This window comes from Dermacentor silvarum, chromosome 8 (assembly GCF_013339745.2).
Source record: "Dermacentor silvarum isolate Dsil-2018 chromosome 8, BIME_Dsil_1.4, whole genome shotgun sequence".
NCBI classification, from domain to species: domain Eukaryota; kingdom Metazoa; phylum Arthropoda; class Arachnida; order Ixodida; family Ixodidae; genus Dermacentor; species Dermacentor silvarum.
The window spans coordinates 52,162,976-52,184,912 of NC_051161.1; the positions used below are offsets into that span (position 1 = coordinate 52,162,976).

At 49.3% G+C, this 21,937-nt stretch overlaps 1 protein-coding gene across 5 annotated transcripts in view; it reads right to left on the reverse strand.

Annotated features, from left to right (window-relative positions):
- LOC119461224 (solute carrier organic anion transporter family member 74D) overlaps nt 1–14,546 on the reverse strand; it is a 169,039-nt gene extending 154,493 nt beyond the window's left edge. For 4 of the 5 annotated variants that reach the window (XM_037722454.2, XM_037722450.2, XM_049672072.1 and 1 more), the window contains exon 1: nt 13,917–14,546. The gene's annotated coding sequence lies outside the window, so the exon portion shown is untranslated. The remainder of the gene's footprint in view (nt 1–13,916) is intronic. The other variant, XM_037722455.2, reaches the window with a different exon arrangement.
- Between the last annotated feature and the right edge of the window lie 7,391 nt (nt 14,547–21,937).

The following is a 21,937-nucleotide window of genomic DNA, read 5'->3' on the forward strand; positions in this document are numbered from 1 at the left end:
GCGAGGCAATTCCTCGACTCAGGGTATCACTTTGTTGCGGCCCGGTAACACGTACACCACACTCGGGCCGCTATGCGGTGTGACGCGGCGCCGCCAGCGAGACGGCCGATGACGTAACGCGGTCGCAACCCGAACACGACGGCGACGACGTCGGCGGCCGGCGGGAACCGAAGACTGCTCGCACACGTCTTGCCATTGACAGCTTCGGCTGTACATCGCATGGGCCTCTTATATTAGCAATGAACACGGACGCGCGGTATTATGGGTCGTCTGTACACTCTTGATGGGTCCTTCTTTTTCGCCTCGTTGCATCGATCCTGGAGGACGTACCGCTTCGGCTGAAATTGAATTATCGCTGCATTTCGAGACAAATTGCATAACATATATACACATAGGCAGCGACATGCGTTGACGCAACGATGCTGTCAAAGAGCTCGCCAAGCCCGATAGGCGCCCGAACGACCAAAGGGGTCCGGGGGCAAGCTTCCAAGCGTGCGTCCAAGTCCACCCACGAGTAAAGAACACGAGTGAGAGCCTTTGCGCAAGCCTTCGCTTTCGACGAACCGTACAACGATTTATAATCGGGTGAAGCTACGTCGGACGCCGCCACACTTATCTGAAGGACCGTACCGAAACGTACAGTATATATAGGGTTCCTTTGAAGCATTCAATTCTTGACTAACTTTCGGGAAATATCACACCGAGGTAGGATCGCAAAGAGTTGTCGGAGATGCAATATATCTGAAAATCGGACAAATCGATGGCAGACGATGATGATGCTTTCGTGGTATCGCCTTTGAAATGCGGTGGTGACAAATAGTCATCTACCCTGCTTCAGTTACTCAGGTATGCTATACATGTTTTTCATTCTAGCATTTTTGTATACATCTGCATAATCTTTTTTTTTTCTTCCTCAAAACTTCTATCTACTTTGTACCGCTACCTATGCCTGTAACGGATCCGGTCGTATCGATCTCTTCGCTGATATTATTCCACCAATACTCTAAACGCCTCTTGCTTATCTCGACTGCTGACCGGTTGAAATGCTTCTGTCCACTTTAAATCCAAGCGTTTCTGGAAGGTGTACGTTACCCACGGGTCTCACTGGGTGAATCCCTTCGCATTCCTTTATATAGATGCGCTGAGTGGTCTCCGGATATTTGCTGCAGCATACACTTGCCTCGTCTTGTTGCGAATATTTGCTTCGCTATGTTTTTGTCCTCAGGCAATAACCAGCTCGAGCCTCAAGTAGCAAGTTATCATGCTTGCTACTTGAGGCTTCATGTTATCGTACAGATGTGCCCTTCTAATTTCTTTCTTCTCATTCGTGTAAATTTCCACTGTCTTTTTTCTTTTCTATTCTTTGTATCCAATCGTCTGTCTATGTTGCTTTCACTTTCTTTCTGAGTGTGTAACTCCTGGGTGTATATTTACACTTTCAATTGCCCTGCACTTCGTTGCCAACTTTCTTGACCTCTTCGTCCATTCTGTGTCGCAGAATGGCAGCAGCAACGCTAGCAACGCCATCTTGTGACGCTTTTTTCAAATGCAACGCCTAATATTTTTGTGTTGAGTCATCGTTCACGCAGGTGAAAAAAAAAAACAACTCCACTGTAAGCTAATTATTATTCCAGCCAGCGTCCTTGCACCAGCTGATCGGTAGAACATATGGTCAGTGCAGTTATAGTTTTGTGTGCTCCAGTTGACGTCCGCGTCACGAGGCGGCGCCACCAGTGCCACTGAGCAACACGAACACTATACATGATGATCAATTCTGTGTCTCCGCCAGCGTGGCTCTTAAGTGTTCCGATGTTACGTAAGCTGTAATACGTTTACGGATACACTGAAGCCTTCCATTACCTCAATTAACCGCGGAAACTCGCTAACCGATGGCAACGCGAAACGAACTAATTCGGCAAGTCTCCACACGTGGCAGGCGTGAGGCGTCGAATAAACCGATCGAACGAGTAATGCGGAAATGCGCAAGTCGTCACCCCCTTGCTTCACCTTTCACGTTTGCCGCCGAACCCATTATTATTGATGGTTGACCTGCAGAGCAAACGCGCGAATTTGGCAGATATCGAACTCGAACAGTATTCGGCTATATTAAGAAACTGATCTCAGAGACATTGTCAACGCACTCAAAGCAGCAGTATCTATTGCGTTTCTTAAACGTAGTAGAACACCTAGGAAGAGCGGCATGTGAAACTTTGCAAGGACAAGCGAGTTTCATAACGAAAAATGTTTAGGTTTTGCATTTTTCCGCTAAGAGTATAGACTAATTTCGATTAGAGAAATGAAAAAGAAAATGTGGCGAGAAAGAAGATTAAGCAATAAAACGCTCCATTACCTTTCTTTTTACTGAAATGAAAATAAAAGAAATATCTAGTCATCCTATAACAGTGACGGCTACTTTTGTTCCTATAGTAGTACTAACAACAAAACATACTATAAGCTAAGAGGAAACGTCACAGGTTCGGAAATTATACAACGGAGTTGGCTAAACAGAGTAAACGAGGCTCGCATATAGCTTTAGGTACACTGGATCATCCCTTACGAAAATCACACAAGACATTCAATTGCATCTCAACAGAACGTCTACACCTCTGTGACAGAAATTCAATAGAATCGCTACAGAACTCCTATATGACGATTATGTAGGGGCACACAGAAACAAAAGACGAGCACAAGTCTTACTGAGTCCCCAACAGATACACGAGGGCGCGATGCATTCCGAGATGAACAGGCGCAGATTTGCTTGCTTGTTTGTTGCGCGTTAAAAGTGAAGTTAGCCTTTGGGCACGCGACAAACAAACAAACAACCGCGCGCCCCTTCAACTCAGACCAAGAAAAAAAAATCGCAGATGACATTTTCATAGAAAGCTCGATGGCCATGACCACGTTGGCCGCTAAAATGCGAGAACACCCGCTGGGAAAACTAAGTAATGTCGGGGCCACACGCGTTTCCATTGTCCGAAACCGGCCTTTCATTTTTCGTCTTCGTTTCGGCATCGTGTAGATGTACTTGCGAGGACGTCTCGCAGAAGTGATCCTACAAAGCCACGAACACCGCCTGACGCGTCAAAAGTCAGTACTGCGTATTGCAGCGAAGACGGTACGAACTCGTGTGAGCCAATCGAGAGCCGGCTGCATGCTCTAAAGTAGGGTGCCGTTATCGCCTAATTGTGGATTGATAATCCTTCCGCGAAGCTTCCCTTCAGTAGAGCGGAGGCTGGACAATGCAGAATCCCTTCTTCTGGTTCCCCTTTATGGCTGGCTGACGTGACAAATTTCACCACGGAGTTGAAGCAAAAAAAGGACGGCCAGGAATTTGACAGTGAACTGAGCACACTTCGCTCACTCGCTACACGCTTACTATCATAGCATCTAGAAAGTAAAGTCCACCTTCTAGTGACACAGTGGCCGTGGTTTCTCTATTGCAATGACTGCTTTCTTTCCCCTCTTTCCGTCCCAGCAAAGAAAAAAAATGGAAATAAAAAAAAAAGGCAACAAGACCGCGACGAGACAGGTTGTATGTCAAGAGAGCTACAGAAGGGAAAATGACGAGAATACGACAAGCATCGACTTTTAAACCTGCTAACGAGCTCTGAGGAATTCACCTGTCGACAGTGAGGGTTCATTGTTGTGGAAGTATGCACCACTGCTAGCTGTCACAAATCAACACCCTCCCCAGAAAAAAAGAGCAACCAAACTCGCCAAGAGTATTCCCCACGCCACCAACCCCATCCCCTGCAACCCCTACACCCCGAACGCGATACACGCTTCGACAAGCGGCAAAAGACCGCGGACCCGGGGGGGCAAGACCCACCACCCCCCACCCACCCCCCTTTTTCTTTGTTGCGTTCTTGTCGTCGCCACAGCCTCGTCCCTCCGGACCCCAAGTCTACCGCGATTGTTGTGATGTGGCCCGTTTATATTCTTTCGCACCGAACACCGCACGGGTTCTTCTTCGTCCCCACTCCGCTCGGGGAGGGAGAAGACGCACATCGATCACACCAACAACAACGACAACGCATACACAAACCTTTTTCACCCACCTGCGACGACCGCAGACGCGGCTGCAACAACAGCAACGATGAGAGCCGCACCGCAAAAACGTGCGAACATGCGGGCGGGGATGGAGTCGTTGCACGCTTGTTTACAAACAACGTGCGCGTGCCGCCGGCGGGCCGGCGCCCTCTAAAAGCCAGGCCGGGAAGCACGACAGGCGCGCGCGCACTCCGCACCGACTGCTGCTGCGCCTGGCATGCAGGTGCGCGAAGGCTGCCTGTCGCGCCGGGCCGCCGCCGCGGTCGCGAACGACACGAGAGAAAGCGCAAAACTATTTACTTCGAGGAACGATTACTCGTGGTGCGGGTATTCGAATCTGACGGGTTACGAACCAATTTAATATGATACAAGCATGATTTTGTAAAGAAAGCGCAGTCGAGGACGGCAGGGAACTATACTCCATCTCGCAAGTCGTTTGTCGCACTGCGGAAGGTACGACGCGTCCTCAGGTAACATCCTTGCGCAGCGTAATATAGTTCCGGGCGTAACTGTCTCATTAATGGCGGGATTGGAGAGCTTTAATTTTGCTTGGTACATGATACGTTACGGCGATGTACGTGACGTGTTAGGACCTTTTCGCGTGCATGTGGTGTACAACGAATTCAGCTGAGCAGACCACGCGGCGCGGATGAACACATTTCGAGGGGCATTCGGCCTTTCCTATTGGCTAAGGAGCTCTGCAGCTTACACAGTGCCGCAAGTTACTTGCGAGATGGAGTATAGGCGGTCCGATGAAATTAGGAGGCATAAGACTGGTCCAACTGGCACAAGACAGTTGTAATTGGAGATCGCTGGGAGACGCCTCCGTCCTGCAGTGGAGATAAACGAGATTATCATAATGAATTTGCCAAATAAGTTAAATAAAGACAACTTTGACATTACACTTGCCACCATAGCGCCCCTCTACCAAAATCTACTGCCAACACGAATTGCTCCGCATTTAACTACTTACGCATTACAAGCGTCTATTTCATCGTACTGTGCTTCTCGCGTTAACATATATGGCGCTAATAGAAATGGCCAGTACGTTCAGACAAAATGATTTCGTTTTGCATAATGTGCATGTTTATGTGCATGTTTGCATTACGTGCGCACCCATTTTATGCAACAATTTCCATCGTATATTAATTTCCTCCGCTGCTCCTTACACTGTAAAGAGTGTAAGTGCAAGCCATTGTTCTCAGGTGCAAAAATTTTGTCCAGCCACACAGACAAGACTGCCCAAATGGTCGCCGAAGCTTTCTTTATTCATAACTTTGGTAATATGTGTGCTGCGAGGCCGTGTGTGAGCGCGCCGAGTTAGAAATTGATTACTTGGCTGCTGATCGTACGTGTGCTACGTGTTATGCATATTCGTGTAATCTGCAAATAGATATATGTTGTTAGTTCTGCGTTCGTGTTGTGCTTCTTTCTTGTCCGTTGCGTCATTCTTCGTCAGAGCGGGCCTCTCAACGCCATCCTAGTTTCTGATGTTAATCTGCCAAAGGGGCCCAACGATATTCTCGCAACAATATGTAACGAGTGTAGCTTATTTCCCGTTCATTTAGTCTCGCTGAACACTGTGTGGGACATGCGTTTAACCATTACCACGGAAGCCATGTAGTCATGGCTTCAGCACTAAAGGGGAAAAAAAAAAGCGAAAACAAAAACGAAAGCACAAGTGAGAAGGAACGAAGAATGTCGAAAGGAGAAAAAAAAAATACAGTCGAAACGTCTTTATAACGCGCAGCAACAGATTGGAACAATCTGCCCCACCTGATTGCCGCCATAACCTGCGCCCCTAGATTCGTGCAAAAAAAAATACCATCTTTCAGAATATAAAAGCACGAGATATGCTTTTCCATTCGTTATTTGTGCCATCTATGTAGGTACTTGATGGAATTAGGTACCCATTACGTTCACGTGTGCTGTATTTAAGAATTCACTTGTGCTCAGTGATCCTTAACTAATGTATGATGAATATATGATATGTACACCCAACCCTTCATGTAATGCCCCTATGGGGTATTTAAGGTAAGGAAATGAAATGAAGCAACGCGAAGTGCTCGGGGCCCCCGAAATGATTCGTTATGCAGGTCACTTCGTTATGAAGTTCGTGCAACGCATAGCTCACAATAGAACCGGGACAGAATTATGTATTCGTTATACAGGTCATTTTGTTGTATAGAGGCGCTCAACTGTGCTAATTTCTTTAACAACAAGAGCCTTCAGTAACCTCGCTATATAGTACATAGAGTGCGTAACAGCTTTTTTTTTTTTTTAATGGTTACAGCGTGAATGAGGTATATACTCTGGGTGTATCCAATAGCAAGGATTTGCTTCAATAAACCGCAGATCCAATATCCCCGACTTTCCTATTCATTTTTACGCGCGAGTACCATAGGAATAAAAAAAATATATCCATAGGGATTGCGCCCACTTTTTTTGTTTATTTATTGACGCGAGAACTTAACTATAACCGGAGTTACTACATGCCGAGGTTTCACTGGGCCCTTGCAAAAGACAGTGCAAATTCTGTTCCATTTTTTTCTTTCCTCCTTTTTTTAGATTTCTTCTTTTTATTTTAGCCTTCAATACCCTTCAATCGAGTTTCAGTTGAGATGATATAATCATGATTTTTCTTTTATTTTTTTTTATAGAGACGTGCCCAGTTCTCTCAAACTTCTGTACATGAAGCCACTGAGAATGGAAGGAAACGGGTGGTGTTCCATTAATTGTCTTTTATCGTTCCTTTTGAGTTTTTGGTGACCTCATCATTTTCTGTCGAGCTGCATATAATTTATTTTCTTTTCCAAGTGTACGCTGAGTTTTGTCATATGCACGAATGTCTCTGCATAAGAAGCATGCAGGGAGAATGGCAGAAAAGGTCGAAGTATTATTGTGGTTTATTAGAGTTTCTGATTCCTCCAACAGCGGTTCTGTCCAGGTGCTGATTTTCTGAATCTGATTTTTTTGCAAGTGTGTGCCAAGTTTTCTGACAGACAAACTGTATGCACAGTTTCTCATAGACAGAAACATCTCTCTGCAAGAAGCCAGGGAGAATGGCAGAAAAAACGGTGCAGGGAGAAGAGACGGAGATGTATTTTTCTCGCGAAGGTATATGCCGTCTGGAAATTTTATTGCGGAGCGAGTCTTTATACATTGTATCTCTTATTGCATAAGTAGACTCCACGATACAGCACCCCCCCCCCCCCCCCTTTTTTTTTCTCTCTCTCTTTTTTCGGTTTCATCAGGGCTGCGTGCACTGCCACCGGTTCTCAAGTTCTCCTATACCGTCGCAGCCCCCACCATCGAGATGACACCTGCCGACACACCGCGTAGCAGGGGGCCGCCCCTTAAATGTCATCGCAATATTCGTTGGCGAAACACAAAACCGCATGCACGCACGCGCGTGCGCATTTCTCCGCGCGGAAAAACACCCGACGACAGCGACGACGCATATTATATATATATATATATATATATATATATATATATATATAGAGAGAGAGAGAGAGAGAGAGAGAGAGAGAGAGTCCATGCCTGCATGCAGCTGCATGGAGACGAGATGAAGCCTGCTTGTCGTATAGCGTCTCACAAAGCAGACGCGTACAGGGTGTTTTCAGAAGAAACGTTTGCTTGACAGAGAAGAGGAAAGCCTGCTGACCATCTAGGTGGTGGCGGCTGACCTCCCCGTAACTGTCTAGCGCGCGGCTGTCAGCTGAACACCGGTCAGCAGTTCTCCGGAAAGGAGGATAAAGGACAGGAAAAATGACACGGATCTTCCAAGGCCCAGCAAACGTTTACATTTCTCTCACCCTCACTTGTTTCTCTCTCTCTCTCTCTCTCTGTTAATCCCTTCCCATTTCCCTTCCTTTTCCCTAGAGGCCTGATGCATTGGCAAAAACAACAACAGCAACAAAAAAAGCCCCAGTTTCCTTTCTGTCGAACAAACGTTTGAAACAACAACGTAACCAAGGTTACGTTGAAGAAAGGAAGACAAATACAGTTAAAGTTAACTGACAGCCGCAGAGGAGGTGACGCTGGATGCTCGCCACCATTTATCAACTGAGGGCCGTCGGTCTGTCTCCATCATTCACGGCTGGCGACCGGCGCCCCCATCCCTCCGCCATCACTCGCATTGCGCCTCTCCGCCTTTTGTCTTCTTGCCCTCCTCGGAGGAGAGCGGCGCGCGCACAGGTTGCGTCAACACGGACAGCGCGTCCGATAAGGTCTGTTCCCTTTCCCAGGCAACCCTCCCCTAGGTACCTACGCACCGCCGAGCCAGACAGCTCCTCCTCTCAGACGAAAAACCACAGCTCATTCCAATAAAGTCACCCAACAAGCACATAGTACTAAATGTTCACTGACATAACGTAAAAGGAAACGAATTATTACAAAGCGCGAATTGATTGACTGATTGGTTTATTGATTGATTGCGGCAACAAAGAGGGAAAGTGAGATATACGGTGCAGACTGGCAACCTTATATTCAGCTTATGGGTCGTTTGCTAGCCTAGTACCTGGCCAATTCCTCTCGTAAAACCTCCGAGGTCGTCGAGACCCTGCATGACTAGTAAAGAATGAATGCCGTAACCCCCAAAGATCTGAATAAATACACTCTATACTCCTTCAACTGCGCAAAATAGGGCACGAAACACGAATTTAGAGGTCTCGGCCCCGAGTATCTACAGACGCTGTAAGACGTTAAAGTGTTTTTCTCCACTGCCCAGCCCCGTTTTGCGGAACGACACCCCACATAACCGTCGGCAACGAGCCGTGCACAGCAGTGGTCTCTCGAACGCGGTAATCAGTGCGACAATCATGACCGCAGCTGGCCGCAGCAGCAACCGTTTGCCTCCACCTCCACCCGAGAATGCTGCCGCTGCATCTACCTCCTGTCTAGGAGACGTCGGTCGCGTTTCAGCGCCGTGCCTCTGCTAGACCACCACGCCAAGCACGTGACACGATAAAACGGCGCGGATGTTGTTTAAGCTGACCCTGGCAGGGATAAGGCAACGATCCTGTTTTAACCCCATTTCTTAGCGCGCTTTGCCAGTACTCCGAGCGGCGTCCGGCTTATAGTGTCAACACCATGCAGGACTGGCCTGTCGTGAACAGAGAAAGCTTTGAAGAAGCAGAGAGGGCGGCCTGACCTTCTGCACCCGATATATATATATATATATATATATATATATATATATATATATATATATATATAGAGAGAGAGAGAGAGAGAGGAGAAGGGAGGAGTGGCCGGGAGGTTAATTGGCTAGACTGACCAGTTTGCTACCCTATGCGTAGAGAAGGGGAGCGGGCGTGAAACAGAGGGAGAACACATGATTCTGAGTGAGTGAGTGAAATAATTTTACTGGAGGAGACTCGCTTCTGCGTAGCCCCGCTCTAGACAAGCACATGATTCGAGAGTCATTCATACGCGCCAAGAATAGCCAACCACTCGTGTCACAGAATTCTTCACCGTCTCGAGTGCTGTCTCTTTCAAGTCTCGTGCAAATAATTTGTACCAGGCCGGGCTGTTATTGCAGCACATCTCAGCTGGGGCCGAGGTCGCAAAATCAAGTGACCAATAAGTAAATCAATCGAATGGAAGAGCAGGCAGTGATTGGCCTACGCTATCGATCAGTTGATCTTGCGATGTCCAACCGTGAACCTTGCCCTCACAAACTGCCTTAAATCACCACGAAGGGCAGCCACCTGCCAATCATATGAATTCACTGAGCTACCGGCCTGGTGACAACGGCGTCTTACCGTTATCTTAGAAATGGAAAATACAGCCACAGCAGTCTACCAGTGCGCCAACCTATAGGGCCGGATCTTGGAGGATAACAAAGGCATTCTCGAATTAACTAAGGAACGCGCAACGAGCGAATGGACAGAAAATGGTAAGCGTAACGCTCAGGAAGGAAGAAAGTAGTGTGGATTCAAGAGGTATAGCTCAGGAAGTGTAGATTGAGGTCATGAAATGCGAAGGTAAGATCACTGCTGCTCTATTAGAGTCAGAATGGAGACTGCCAAGGAAAGGAAAAGGGAGTCGATAGCGGTAGATGATTAAGCGATAAGATAGGAATATTGAGGGCAAAGGGAGGGAGTCAGTAGACGCGAGACAAGAGTATACTGAAGATCGTTAGGAGAGGTCTTCGTACTACAGTGGAAATTAAAGATGATCTTATCGTGGATATACCCGCACGAGGAAAAAACAATGCACAAGAGAAAAAACGGCATGCTGCCCCACTGTTGTGTTGCATTCATTTTCTTGTGCGGTGTTTTACTAGCGCTTCTTTACACGATGCAACCATATATACCAGCTTGCCCAACTTACCACTCTTGCATTGCGCGCTACTCGCGGAAGAGAGGGTGTCACTGCATGCAATTAATAAGGAGGTTGTTGGCTTATTGCATGATGACGCACAATATGTATAGGTTAGTTAACCCCCGGATCGAGGTACTTTTCTCTCCAGCAAGATCTCGGAAAGCTCCCTGGTTGAAAGTTCGCCCATTTCCCTATAGAAAGCAATCCGGCGCCGCACAGTCATCTATCAAAGCTTCAGCGGACGTTCCACAGGTCTCGTAAGCTCACATGATGCTTGGCGAACCCGAAGGTGGCACCACCAACTGCATTACGGAGTTCACGACATTTTTCTAAGCGTTTGCCGCCATGTAAAGCGACCTATCTGCTGTTTCAGAAATTTCACCTATATTGTTTGACTGATATAGCCTAGTCATACGGGCACTTCCCATTCACATGTGAAGCCTACCGCAACCGAACTTTTCAAGCTCTATCGAAGCCCGAAACGTAGTTGAATGCAGAGAGATCGAAGTCGAGCGTGTTCAGGGGATTAAAAACATAACAGAACTCCCCCCCTCCCCCCCTTTTTTTTTTTTTCTGTGCCCGTCATTACAAGATTTCTGACTTTTAGGTTTCACCGCTGGCTGGCGTTATAGTGCGAGTCGCTCATGATAGCGATCAGCGTAACGAGACCAAATAGGCCGCTATTACCAGTCGGCGGACGGTACTCATGTTCGCTAAGTTTTGTGAGCCCGCACCTCCGAAGACGATGCAGACTGAGCGCTACAACATGCTCATCTTTAAGCACGCTTCAACGATCAATGCTTGCCGATGTTGCTGCTAATCAACTGCAAACAATTAGAAAATAGGCTATCTAAGAGCAGTCGGTTATACTAACACAGTTAACAAACGCCACCATCCGCAGCTACCATGTATAGAAAGCAGAAGCATACTCAAAACGTCGTTTGCATCTCTCAACGACATTCCGGCGAGCTCCGCGGGGAAACACGTCAGATCTCGCTTTCGTACGAGTATCGAAAGTTACCGTACGACGGCTGCGTTACAGCGCTTAACGCAGCCATTCGTTGCAACGCCCAAGCCAGTGCACGGCACTAGAGAGACCGTGGGTTAGTACAGCCGCTCCGGAGAGGCGTTGCGCAACACGTCAACCCCCCCCCCCCCCCCCCCCCTCTACCTCCCTCAACACCCACTGCAGCAGCCGGCCAACAGACGGGGCAGTAAGCGGGGAGGGGGTAAAAGGAGGGTGGAAGCAGCCAGCGGCCATCCGCCGCCTGTCCGCAAGTCCCTGACCTTCATCCATCCCCGCCAATCGCCTAGCCCCCTCAACTCCGCCACGCCATGCTCTACTTCCAAGGCGCGCCGCGCTGTTGCAACCGCGCCACATTGAACAAAAAAGAAAAAGCAAAAAAAAAAGAAAAAAAAAAAACGGGATTAGCGACCAAGGTTAGCCGCCGCGACGCCGCAAAGAAGCGCACGTAGGCTTCACGCCGCTTTCTTTTATATCTGCTTCAACAACCGTTAAAAGGATTGTCCGCAGCCGAGCCGCCATATAGTTGCGCCTTAGTAGTCGAGCGAGAAATCAGGTTCACGCAAAGTAAAGACAACGCAAAGGAATTCCATTGTTGAAAGTGTAAAGAGTAGGTCGCGTCCCTAAATAATGAAGGAATGGGGGGGGGGGGGGGGGGGGGGGCTGTAGTCAGGCTTATTCCAGTCATAGCAGCATACGTGTATACACGTAGCAAACAGCATACATGCATGGCAACTTATTCATCCGAGTTGCGCGGAAACAAACGCTACAAAGCTTATGGATTCGCCAGCGGATTAGAGCAAGTACAACGAAAATCGTCACGACCAGCCCTTGTTTACAAAAGCTACGCCCCATAGTCCATACACGCTGTAAGATACAGGCCGCTCAGCAATTCTTCAGCCGAACAAGCTGGGGGGTCCGACAAGCCGAGCACTTCCGACCGGAAAGCGCGCGAAGAGAAGAAATAAAGAGAAAACCAAACCTCGCTTATCCTCCGCCACGGCACACAAACAAGTCGGCGCAAAACACGCAGCATACCATTAACGACCCACGCAAAAAGCGCTCCACAAAATTCGTACCTACGGCCCTACGGTCCACCGCGATCAGTCTCATACGGGTCCCGCCAGGAAAGAATGCCCGGCGAGTTTTACAGGCAATAAATCACGGCCAAAATGAGCCTTCACGGGTCTGGCCGCTTTTCCTCCTCCATCCGGCGGTTACGTAACGCCAAGACGAAAAGATAAAAATGTAATAACTTGGGCCTTTTACTTTACCCAACACACCCACTGGAGGGTACAGAAAGCAAAAAAAAAAAAAAAAGAGAGAGAGACTAAGAAAAATCACGTCTCAACGGAGAGAAGCGAAATGTAAATGCAAGCAGCTACTAAGGAGGGGAGCCGGCCGACGGAAGTCTATCTAATCCAACTTCCGCCCCCCTCTCCACCGATTTTCTTTTTCTTTTTCCACGTCGTAACTTTCCCGGCACCCGCATTACGTGAACGTCGGTTAATGACACGTGTGTATCGTGCCTATTAAATGGCCAAGGGGTTGCCCCGAGACTGACGGAACGCAAAAGCCAGACACGCAAAAAACCAGACTCGCGAAGCTCATAATATAAAGAAACGCGGACACCCCAAGAGTGAAAGACGGAGGGACGGAAACAGTGAATAAAAGCACAATTCAGAAACGACGAAACTTTTCATTTTTGGCGCGCAGTGCTAGCGTCCAAAGCTGCCGAGGTTGCGTCCAACCGTCCACTAGTGGCTGGTCACCCCCGATGTTGTTTTGGGGCAACCGCGCGCGTGCCACATAAGCGTGGAAGGATGTAGGCTCCTCCGTTTACAGACAAGCCGCTCATTCACCTGAGCCGGCGGCGACCTTGAAAACGACGACGAGACACCAAAGAAAACACAAGAGGTGGGGCGCGGTGCACGCGATGCCCCCCCTTCGTATACGAGACAGCACCGTCTACTACTTTGGCTGCTGCCTTTCGCCGAATAAATAAAACGTGATGGAAAACGCCGCCCCGAGGAGCCGACTGGGGCGACTTTCTCTCTTCTTTTTTTTAAAGGGAACCGGCGAGCCAGCCGCAGGCCTTGACGACACGCTCATTTTTCAAGGTCGGCTGCAAACACTGCTCGCAAGAGCAGCCGCTAGCGCCAGTCCACACGCAGGCGTGTCGGCGTGACTCGAAAGGGAACACAGAAGTAGTGAAAATGGAGCAGGGCGGACGAAGGTAATAAATAAAGCATCGCACGCTTGGATCCCCGCGCTGGCGACAGGCTAAGTTTGTAGTACCAGTGGGCCCCAACGTTACACCACTTGATAAGCTCGAAAGAACGATGCATCTCGTGGCGACCGCAGGCAACAACGCTTTTATTTTTTTTATTTTATTTTTTTTTTCAGCGCGAAAGTGCTCACCGAACCAGGCGAACGGCTAAACAGACCCGATTGCCGGAACACGCCCGATTTGCGATGGAAAAAAAGGAAGCCAGACAAATTGCAGACTTACCGTTACCGGCGAAAAAAAAGCTGTCGTCTGTCGCACGCAGATCTCGTTCGGAACTCTGGGCCGCACGCACGCACAGTTCGCGTATCCAGTTGAGCGTACACGATGCGTGGCAAGTTGGTGTGGAGGCACAGTAAATCCAGAGAGAGAGAGAGAGAGCGCGCGCGTCGGGGGCCGCGCGGAATAATGACGAAATTGCGACACAAGCGTGACTTCTGCCGCGCAGATAAACAACAAAAAAATTCACAAAAAAGAAGGAGAACAGCCACCGCGTGTCACGGAGGAGCGACGCGTCGAGAAAGCACCAGCGCGCGGAACGGGGACCCGTAATATTGTATAATCCGCACACACGCACGCACACAGACCCGCGCGAAACGAAGTCGTCGTCGTCGTCGGCGCTTCTCTCGTCGCCCCTAGAGGCGCTGCTCCGTTGGTCGCCGCAACGCCGGCTTGGTGTTCGCGAGGAGCCAGCCGTTCATCGCGGGAGGTCTTGCAGGGTCCTGAGGGAGCGTGGCGTGCGGTGGCAGCAGCTCTCGGGGTACGACGCTGCCGGGAGATCGGCGAGAGTTGCTGCCGGAGGAACTGAAGTGCGGCCGCCCGGCGCCGATGTCATCATGGCGCACGCGGCAGACAGCCAGGTAGAGGTGCGGCGGCGCTACTGTCGCAACGCGAGAGCGCGAGCATCGCGGGGCCCGGGCGCATGCGCGACCGAAACGGGGGGGGCCGACGCTCCCTCCTGCTGCCGTCGCCGGCCGCCGCCGCAGACCGTCGCGGCTGTCGCTTCGGCGTCTGCGGTGTACGCAACGCGCAGGCGCCCGAGCGAAGCAGTGGGTGGTGCGGGGGCCAATGGTGCTGCTGTATGCGCATTAGCACATGTGGCGGCCGTTACGAAAAAAAAAAAAATTATTCTGGGGTTTGGCTTGCCGTAATCACGGTCTAATTCTGAGGCACGAGCTGTGGGAGGAGAGATAAGAACTTTATTGCTGGGCTGGGCTCCCACCTAGGAGCCAGCGGAGAGGCCGTGTCTCCCGGCAGCTTTCTCGGGCCTGCTGGATCGCCCAGAGTTGCTGGTCCAGGCCTGAACTGAGCAGCGCAGTCCGCCAACGCGCCCGAAGGCCCTCATTGGAGGCCGCGTCCGTGACCCCAGTATTGCTGATCAATGCTGGACATGCCCATAGCATGTGATCCAGTGTGGCTCTGGTGTTACAATACTGGCATAGATTGGTTGTATACAGTATAATTCGGGGTATATATGGTTCATGATGACGGGTTCGTGTATGTTCGTGTTTGTAGCTGCGTCATTGAACGGACTGGGTCCGATAGAGCTTGGGTGAGGCGGTGGATACTCCCGCCTTTGCATTCGATAATGTTGAGTAATGTCACAGAATTTAATGAGCCGATCGTCCCATTCCCACACCGCCGCGGAGGTGTCCGTTCGGGTGCGCTGCTTCTTCGAACGCGGCTCGGAACGTGAGACCTCGAGCCACGTTGTGCGCCACCTCGTTTGGACTGAACTCCGGTTGATCTAGAGGTGTGTGGGCTGGGATCCAGAGGATTTGTTTCGCACGGCCGTTTGCGAGTCGCTGATGATATATGAGGCATTGGTGTGAGCTATGGCCAGCGCCGATAGCCACTTCCTCCACCGTTTCTACGTGTCTTGTGGCGATTGATGCGCTTGTTTTGCATTGGTGTGTGTCGCCTACGACCACAGCATACGAAGCGGTGACGGTCCGATAGCGTGCTGCATCGACAAAGACCGCTTCCTCGTTGTGACCAAAAATCTTAAGTCATGGCTTTGGCTCTACTGACGCGTCTGCCCTTGTTGTGTTCGGGGTGCATGTTCCTGGACATCGGTGGAAACTGTAAGTTTAGCTCGGATATTGCGTGGTATGTCGTGTTTATCGCCGTGTTGGGTGTGGTAGGAGATGCCGAGATTCTCGAGTATCTGGCGGCCTGACTTAGTCTTGGCCAATCACTCGTATATTGTGATATTTGTTGCGCCTCGATAAGCTCCTCAAGGGTATTGTTTGATCCCCGTTTAAGGAGGAGGTCTGTGCTGGCGTGTTGCGGCAATCCTAGTGCTTGTTTGTGTATTCGCCTAATGAGGCTGTTGAGTTTTGCCTTTTCTGCGACGAACCTTTGGTGATAGGCTGCCGCATACATGATCTGGCTAAGTGCGAATGATTGGATGAGGCGGAGGGTGCTAGCCTCTTTCATGCCTTTGTGTTTATTGGTGATGCGTTTAATAAGGCACATCGTGTTCGATACTTTTGCGTCAATGTTGCGAACTATCTCGCCGTTTGTGCCCTTACTCTCGATGATCAGTCCTAACACTTTAATTTTATCCACGGTTGGTATCATGCGACCGTCGCTTGTCGTGAGTGTTATATCGGCGTGTGTCTGTGTATAGCATAGCATAGTGTCTGTGATGAGGCTATGGTCTGTGCTTGGTGATGTTGTTTGGGTGGTCGGCCCTTGAGTGTAGGGCGATATAGCAGTAGCTCGCATTTCTCCGCCGAACAGGATAGTCCCATCCCTTGCAGATAGCGTTCTACTCCAAATTAATTTCAACCACTCGGGATTCTTTAACGTGCACTTAAATTTAAGTATACGAGCATTTCTTAAAGCAAGCTTTCTTTGACCTCGCTTCGGCTTTTCCAGTGCTGCTGATGCTGCTGCTGTCTTGCACGCCGCGTCGGGAGGTACTTCAGAGCGTGCACATACATGGTAGGAGCGTGGCAGAGAGTAAAGGCGACGCGAGAAGCTCGCTTGGACATTTGCACCACGTCGCATGTGCACAATGCCCTCTGGAACTCCCTGGGCGTCGCCACAATACCCTCTTGGCGGCTGTAATTACCCGAGTGAATAACATGCCTTGGCACTCTTCGCTCGCAACTCTCATAAATAGGAGGGAAGGCGCAGTGAGAAGGTGAGGAAACGCTACTACTGGACACGAAAGCGGTTGCGGACAAACTGGATAAATGTAGTATACAAGGTATACGGTACGTTTCTGATTTTTATGAAAAATAAACAAAATGGAAATTTGTCAAGCGGATAACTGACGCACGGCGTGCAGATTAAAAGCCGCATAAAAGCATCGCAGCGTCTAGGCGACATCGTATATAGCACCGTAGCATCTAGGCGTCGCACGTCATTTCAACACTTCTGTGCCCACCGTGGAAGCTTTGCGGCTATGGCATTGCTCGAGGCCCGCGGAGTTCGATCCCGACCGCGGCAGCCGCATTTCCACGGGGGCGAAATACATAAACGCTCGTGTACTTGCAAATATAGGGTGCTCGTTAAACAAAACCTCAGGGAGTCAAAATGAATCCGTAGTCTGCCACTACGGCGTGCCTCGTAATCCGATTAGGGTTTTGGCACGTACAGCGCCATAATTCGATTAAAGTGTGACACTTCTGCCACGATGCGTTGTGTCGTGTGAGGGAATGACAATACTAACCTTCTCGGAGGTTATGAAACAATGGCGCACAGCAGCGCCTAACAATGTGTTATCTGTACTACGCAGGCAAACAGCAGCGGTGCACGCAAGTGAACATTTACCATCAGCTCAACACTCTCGTATTGCACTAGACGATGAAGAAATCAAACATTCGCCGTCAACATGACCGCTAATTATGGCCAAGAAAAGCAAACAGCACAGAAAGATTCACTTACGTCGATTCCCACAGTGCGTGGGATGCGCGTAATTTTTTTTTTTTTTTTAAAGCTCGATACGTGTTTTTTTCATTTCGCGATACATTGGCTGGCGCGTACAATCTGTCTCGCGCGGCACGCTGCAAACGGAGCGAAGTTAACGTCCCCATTGACCCTTTTCGCGGCGATCCCGTGGGCGCTGCCATGTTTGATCACGTGGTGACGCGGCCATTGCTTGCGTCAACTGCCTCCGTTGTCTCCGTGTTTACAATGGATGTGCATGACGCCGGAGCGGCTTAGCAAACCGTTTCGGGAGATATCGTAGACGGTGGCTGGGTGGACGACACGAAGCTTTGGCCGCAGCTTCAGAGAACATGCAAAAGCGCTTTCGGGGCTGATTAAGCTATGTCCAAACGGCGCGAGCAGCGTATACGGTGCTTGCTCTAAAAGCGGGGCTAAATATGTATTCGAAGCTATCCAAACTTTCCGCTCATGAATTGAATCAGGATTATGGTGTTTTGGTTTTCGTTGTTTATTTGACAAATATTTTGAAGCAGCGGCTTGTCACGTTTCTGACTCGGATCCTCGGTGCGGTTACTATCTGATCATTTTCTGCCTAATCGCTCGTGGGTGTGCTCAGTTCCGTTAGATTTGTTCTTGCTGCGCACAAGGCTTGAAACGTAGCTGTTCTGCACATTGTAATACCTTGTAGCAAATGCGTATTATCGCTAGTAACTCGCTTACTCTTGTGGACCATCACGAAACATTCAGCTTCGACCATTCGTGGGCTATCGGTGTAGTACCGTCACTTATTGTGCGTATATAGTGCGCATATATTCAAGTGTGCGCCCATTTACTTATTCTTGGCACGTTGGCGATAGAGTGGGTGCAAGTTTCCGAGCTGGTTGGCGTAGATGTGTGTAGATACTGTGCGCAAAACCTACTATAACAGCAAGCGACGCTACTCCCATTATCATTGTTTAACGAGCGCTACTCACTCTTGCCGACGTACCTGGGCTGAAGCCCTTTCGTTGAAGGATAGCAATATAACGCTGGCGGATGAGCAAATTTGTGTATCCTCGAGGAAAGCCGTACATCTCGAAGTGTCGGAAACACGTATGGACAGTTGCAGCAGCGGTCCGCGCGAACTTGGCACACATATTCATTCCATTCCTTAATATGCCTAGTCACTATTTTTGCAGCCAACTACTGCACACGTCTTCAATCCACAGTATTCAAACCAGCATGAATGGAACACAGTGTGTTAGCGAAAAGTCAGTTGCATTTCCGACAGCTGATCAGCACAGAAGCAAGGTAGAACGGGTAATGGTCTCGTATTCGTGCGCGATCGCTGAGGAGACGTATGGCGCGTAAAGCCCTGCCGCCGTAAGCGCCATCTCGTTTCTCTAGAACAAACTGCTCCGCGAAAAGGGTCAATATAGAATAAGTACTGCCATCTACTCTTTCCTCAGCCATCTCCTCTCCTAAAGCGCTTGTTTATTTTTATTTATTTATTTATTTATTTATTTTTACTTTTTGGTAACGGTGGCGCCCCTAGAAATTCCACGTTGAAGCTTTCAAGCCGGGCGCGTGCCGCCGCCGCCGCCGGCAACTGCGGCTGCGCAGAGTGACTTTCAACATGGCCCAACAAGCGGGAATGGATGGATGGATGGAAAACTTTAATGAACGTCCTGAGGTACGCGACTCAGCGCGCAGCGGGCCGCTCCCACGTTGGGACAGTCAGGCCATGCCCGACCGCCGCATCGTGGGCCCTCTGGACAGCCCATAGTTGCGCACCGGCATCGGGGCTCTTGATAGCAACAAGCGGGAAAAAATAAAAATATAAAGAAGTGAAAGCGCGCTATCATCGTCCAATTGGAGATACAGGAGAGAGAGAGAAGCGGCGTTGATCAAAGAATGGCGGTACTTTTCTTATATAGGGATTATTAGCGAAGTGTGGCGCGACTGCCTTGCTAATCGGGAGATCGCGAGAGGCAGCGCGTGGATGACGCTTGGGCGGGGTTCACAGCAGCCGTCCCGAAGACGGACCTCCGCTCATGCAGTTGTGGACGCGCTCACTGCTCGCCTTATATCGTTGGCGTCATCGGTAAACAGATAACGCGCTCTACTCTGGCGCCATCTCGTAGCCATCGTCGCCGCAGCGCCCGTCTTGCGCGGCCCTACGCTTTTCTTCTCAAGCTTTCGCCATACCCTCCCCCCCTCCGTTTTCCTCCTCGCGCTCTCTTCCCAATCACCGTACTTCATCCCCGCTGCGCTCCGCGTTCGCTCTTTCATCCTTCGCTGTGCTCGTTCGCTCGGTTGCGCAGGAACAGGAGCTGCGCTCCAACGCGCTGCTAAAACTGATCCTCAGCGAACAGAGAGATGTATATACGGGCCTAAAGGGTTCGACAACGTTATAACCACCACGTAAAAAAAACTTTATTGTACGCAAATAAATCCGTTCTCCCCGGCAGCCCGAAGTAGCCAGTGCCACAGCGATCGGTAAGCAGACGTCTTCTATCCCTTTCGGAACTGGGCAGTCTCCGGCTATTCCGGAAAAAGTTGAGTTTTGTTCGGCATATCAATGCACCTTTCGTGCGTATACACGTCACTTGGACATGGTGAGTTTTCGCGGTTTTGCGACGTCGCATGACAGGCAGACGAAGTGGGCGCAGCCCGAAAACATAACGACCAATCGCGAAAGGCTAATGGCGAGGTAGGCCTAGAATCGAAAATAAATGTTCTTTCTTTTTTTTTCGGTCTAATAGTGTGCGTACACGTCATATCATATGGGGAGCTTTCGCGGTTTTCGTGAGGTCGCGTGACCGACAGGCGAAGTGGTGGCCCGGAAAAATTTTGACCAATCGTGGAGGGCTGATTGCAGAAATGGAATAGAAACAGTTCGGAATAGCTTTGCGTCATAGCGGCCCAATGAGAACGTATGACAAGCACTGGGAAGATACACTTGAGTATTGCACAAGTGAGGCGACAATTATTAATAATTCAACTGGAAAGAGATAAACATTCTTTAAGGGCTGCTGGAGCTGTTTGCCTGGTCATGCGCGCCTGTCATGCTAGTCGGGGTGACGTGTTAAATGACGCATCCATATAAAGTACACATGCACACAAGCACACGCAGTAACAACTGACTATAGAATGTCTGGCCCAGGACACTGTCTTTGAGCAAAGATAAAAGCGTCTTTGTTGCGTGTATAGAAATTCTAGCGCTCCTTCACGGTGGAAAGAAACATGCTACGAATAAAGAAGACATGACTGAGGTAGCATGAGAAAGGTATTAATGCCAAGAGTCAACCAGTTCGTAAGAGGGAGGGCACAAAGTCGAAGTACCCCAGGAGAAACAGCTGGCCCTGCGGAAATGGAAACGGTATCCATATGTAGCTGACAGAAGGAGTCAAGTTTTAATTAGATCAAGAGGTATATTCGAAAGGTCTATCGCTGAGAAACACTGGAACGAAGCGTACCTGAAAAAATTAACCTCCGTGTTTGTTTATTTCTTTTGATTGCCAATGTTTATTTAATAAAGGCAATAGGACGATTATTATCCATAACGTGATGGAGCAAGGTGCAGGTAAGAGTGGTATTGGGAAGTGGACGGCACCGGAGCAGTTCAACCCAAAATGAAATTGCAATCAAAGCAATTAATTCACAACAGCACACAGAAACACACACACACACACACAAAAAAACAAGAGACTATATAACTATATATCGTACAAGCAGGCATACAAGCGCAGATGAGACAATGAAATACAAAAGCGCGTCATGGGAACCCTATTATCAGACGTATAAAACGTAATCTGCGCGATTGTCTCAGGAATTTGGCGTGTATACGAAATGATATCAATGTGAATGTCACATGTTCATTAAAGAGCGTCAGAAACACATCAGCAACTTTTTATTTTGCATGAAATTGTTATCACACGGATTATTTTTACTGCGTTTTTCGGCGCTGTGATAAGCGTATGTATTTTGCATCTCCGTTTCACGTGCGCTGATCGTCGAAGTTAGAATTAGGGGGCTTTAGAATTAATGTCCCCGAGCGGCTTTGCATTCCCAAAGCCTAACGCCGCACCTGCGTCCAAATTAATACCCCCCCCCCCCCCCCCCCCCGCCGGCTCTCTCTGGGCCACACAAACTTATCTCGAAGGCCACGCGTTTGCAGGTTGCATCCGCCGGAAGCAATTGTGTAGCCGGCAACAGGTCATAAACATCAAATTTTGCACGCCACCTATCGTATACCTAATTTGCGTTCTTTAGTAAACTTTGGGACCCTTAACTCTAGAACTCCCTAATTTTTCGCATTTCAAAGTTCGCCGCGAGACGACATTCTTCTAAACATAAATTATTCG